This window comes from Callorhinus ursinus, unplaced genomic scaffold, assembly GCF_003265705.2.
Source record: "Callorhinus ursinus isolate GAN/ISIS: 27379988/994484 unplaced genomic scaffold, GSC_fseal_2.0 scaffold63, whole genome shotgun sequence".
In the NCBI taxonomy this organism is placed as follows: domain Eukaryota; kingdom Metazoa; phylum Chordata; class Mammalia; order Carnivora; family Otariidae; genus Callorhinus; species Callorhinus ursinus.
In genome coordinates this window covers 3910802-3915020 of record NW_027397125.1, presented here as the reverse complement: position 1 = coordinate 3915020, position 4219 = coordinate 3910802, and the positions used below count along the sequence as shown (strand labels likewise).

The window sequence follows — 4219 nt, the reverse complement described above, 5'->3', positions numbered from 1 at the left end:
GCAACGATTGTTTATTGTTAAAAAAAATAGAGCACTTGACCTTCTAGCGTGGGATACAAAGAGTTCCCTAAAGGACAATTAGTTTTGCAACTGATTTTCTAAATATTTAGTAGCACTCAGACACAGCACGAAACAGGCTGTTTGTTTGTAAAAAGAAACAATGCCACTTTAGACACTGCTGTCAAGTTTTTGATAAACAAGTACAATATGCTCTTGGGAAGCTGGTGAATCTAATTCAAAACAAAATAAGATCTTGTGCCTCCTCCAAATGATGCCAGTGATTTTCCACTATGCGTCCTGTTGCTCTTTGGGGTCTTCTTTGTTGCTTCCTTCTGGTCCCCTGCGACTTGAATGTTGGTATACCCCAGGGCTCAGTTCTCACATCTGTCCTTTCCTGGGTTGATATCAAGCAATCTCTCAGCTTTAAGAACCACCTCCGTGCTGACAACTCCCAATTTTCTATCTCCAGCTCAGACTTCTCCCCTAAACTCCAGCCTTATATATCCCCCTGCCTATAGAGCTTCACATGCACGTCCAAAAGCCATGTCAAACTTAATCCTACTCTGGTCTCTCTTCAGATCGTATAAATCTTTCGCCTTTTACTAAAGATTTCCGTGGAGAGGAACAATTCTGAGTCTGATAGCAGGAAGGGAAGAATGAAGGGGGGGAATCGGAGGGGGAGAGGAACCAGGAAAGACTATGGACTCTGAGAAAACAAACTGAGGGTTCTAGAGGGGAGGGGGTTGGGGGGATGGGTTAGCCTGGTGATGGGTATTAAAGAGGGCACGTTCTGCGCGGAGCACTGGGTGTTATGCACAAACAATGAATCATGGAACACTACATCAAAAACTAATGATATAATGTATGGTGATTAACATAACATAATAATAAAAAAAAATCCTAAAACGGAATTTCTGATTTTCCCCTTAAAGACAGACTTAATCCCACAGTCTTCCCCCTCTAGATAAATACTAACTCCATCCTTCCAAATTGCTGAGGTCAAAAACCTTGGTGTCATTCTTGACTTCTCTTTTTTTCCTTCCACCGCCCACATCTAATCTGGGAGGAAAGCCTAGGGGTTCTACCTTAATAATCTCTCCACACTTTGACCACGCTTACTACCTCTGTCACAGTGCAGGCTGCCATTATCTCTCACCTAAATTCTGGCAATAGTCTCCTAACTGGTTTCCCTGCTTCAACCTTCTTCTCTAACCCCCATACCTAAAGTCTACTTTGGATATAGCAGCCGAGATGATCCTTTTAAAGTCTCCTCCTCTGCTTACAACGCTCCAAAGTATTCCCATCTCAGGCAGAGTCAAGGTCAAAGTCTTCACAACTACCTCAGGTGCCCCACCTCTGCCCTAGCCACATCAGCTTCCTTGCTATCCCTCCAGGCACTCTCTCTCCTCAAGATCTTCGCAATGGTTGGTCCACTACCAATATGGTCTTTCTCCACATAGCTTCATAGATATTTTCAGGTCTGTATTCAAAGTCATCTTGTCAGTGAGTCTTTAGCTGACCTGCCCATTTAAAAGTGCCACTTCCACCTTCCCCCCAGCCCTCTGCCTCTTGTCTCCACTTTTCTCCATAGCACTTATTACCTTCTGATGTATATTTTACTTATTAGTTGGTTGCCTATCTCCCCTCACTCGAATGCCAGCTCCATGATGGCAGGAAATTTTGTTTATTCATCTAGAGCCATGCCTAGCACATAATAAGTGATCAATAGATATAAGTTGAGCAAATAAATAAGTAAATAGAGAGTATTTATGACTAAGGCAAAAGTATAATTAACAAGTGTGCTTTCATGAAGAATAGACCCCTTAAAAAAAGCCACCGTAACTTTTTCTCTTTGCGATCACGATTACCTAACAGTGTCCATCATATTGTAGGCATTCATTAAATACTTGTTGAGGGCGCTTGGGGGCTCCGTAGTTAAGCGTCTGCCTTTGGCTCAGGTCGTGGTCCCGGGGTACTGGGATGGAGCCCCTGCTGAGCAGGGAGTCTGCTTCTCCCTCTCGCACTCCCCCTGCTTGTGTTCCCTCTCTTGCTGTGTCTCTCTCTGTCAAATAAATACATAAAATCTTTTTTTAAAAAATCAAATAACAAAGTAAAGAATTTTCTAGAAATGGATGATGGTAATCTTTCTAGGGATCAATATGCCTCCCATTTTTACCATGCTTTGTGATTTTCAAAGAGCTTTTACATAGCCTACTTGTTTATAACCATGACCACATTAAAAAGAAACCAGGGCAGGAAAAAAAAAGGAGAGAGGGAAACAAACCATAAGAGATGCTTAAGAATAGAGAACAAACTGAGGGTTGATGGAGGGAGGTGGGTGTGGGATGGGTATTAAGGAGGGCACTTGTTATGATTAGCACTGGGTGTTGTATGTAAGTGATGAACCACTGAATTCTACTCCAGAAACAAATATTGCACTGTATGTGAACTACTAAAATTTAAATTAAAAAAAATAATAAAAGAAAAAGAAAAATTAAAATAAAAAAAAGCAAAACCAGGGTAAACATCATTATTTTCATTTTACAGATAAGAAAGTGAAATTCGGAGAGAAAAAGTGAATTATTTGAGGTTTCATAGCTGGCAATTGGCGTATCCAGGACTAGAAAACTGATTCTTCTGAGACTGAATTCAGGGTTTTTTTTAACCATAATCTTCTATTGATAAACCACTGAATTTAATGAGTGGATTTTATATCCCTTTTATATTTAGCACATGTGAGGTATATAATAGATGCTTAATACATGTTTACTAATCAATTAAGGTAAAAGTATATATATTTATTTTTTCACTCTCACTACAGACTTGTCATAGAAAAGGTAATTCACAGGGGCGCCTGGGTGGCACAGTTGGTTAAGCATCCGGCTCTTGGCTTCAGCTCCGGTCCTGATCTCAGGGTCATGGGATTGAGCCCCACGTGGGGCTCTGCACTCAGCATGGAGTCTGTCTGAGGTTCTCGATCCCTCTCACTCTCCTCTGCACTTCCTGCTCATGCTCTTCCCGCTCATGCTCTTTCTCTCTAAAATAATTAAAGAAATCTCAAAAAAAAAAAAGATAATTCACATCTTCTGGCAGAAAATAAACAAGCCCTCAAATCTTGCTAACTTTCATACAAATTGAGTACTTTTCCAAGGCACAAAAGCAATTGTAATGGGTCCATGATTTCTATCAGTATTCATATTTACTATTCATGTCTCAGGAGTTCTGCAAGATTAATGCCTGAGTTTCATGACTTAAGTCACTTTCTTTCGAACTAAAGAATAAATCATCAGATCTTATAAGATCTTGTATTCCCTTCTGCATATATGATTCTAGCTCCCTTTTCCTTGTATTTGAAGTCAGAGAGATTTAACTTTAAATTGTCTTATACCTTATGCTTTAACATTTCTTTGCATACTCCTAACATTTTCTAGGAATAATTAAACATAGGAAATAGTACGATATTTACATTTAAGACTTATGTTTGAAAATAATCGTGTTTCGGGCGCCTGGGTGGCTCAGTTGGTTAAGCGATTGCCTTCGGCTCAGGTCATGATCCTGGAGTCCCAAGATCGAGCCCCACATTGGGATCCCTGCTCAGCAGGGAGTCTGCTTCTCCCTCTGACCCTCCCCCCTCTCATGTTCTCTCTCTCATTCTCTCTCTCTCTCAAATAAATAAAATCTTAAAAAAAAAGAAAATAATCGTGTTTCTAAATGAGCTATGAACAGCACAGCAGATACTATATAATAGACTTTTATCTTTTCTTTTTTTAAGATTTTATTTATTTGACAGAGAAAGACACACCAGGAGAGGGAACACAAGCAGGGCGAGTGGGAGAGGGAGAAGCAGGCTTCCCACTGAGCAGGGAGCCCGATACGGGGCTTGATCCCAGGACCCTGGGATCATGACCCGAGCTGAAGGTAGACGCCTGACGACTGAGCCACCCAGGCGTCCCGACTTTTATCTTTTCTATTTCAACCACACTAAGTAGTAGTTTCTCCAAAGCCTAGAAAAAAAACTCTTTTTTTCTTGCCTGATATGAAGGGGCATCACAAACAAAAACTTTCAGGGAAAAAAAGAAAGCAAAAAAACAGCTTTTTGACCCTTTGGGTAATTTAAAGAAACAAGTATAGGGGCACCTGGACGGTGCAGTCAGTCGGCAGCCCACTGGGTTTAGCTTAGGTCCTAATCTCAGGTTGCGATCTCAGTTTGTGGGATTGA

The 4219-nt window shown here is 40.9% G+C and overlaps 1 pseudogene; it reads left to right on the top strand.

Annotated features, from left to right (window-relative positions):
* The first annotated feature begins 558 nt into the window (after positions 1-558).
* Positions 559-646, top strand: LOC112839043 (U5 spliceosomal RNA; annotated as a pseudogene).
* The last annotated feature ends 3573 nt before the right edge of the window (positions 647-4219 follow it).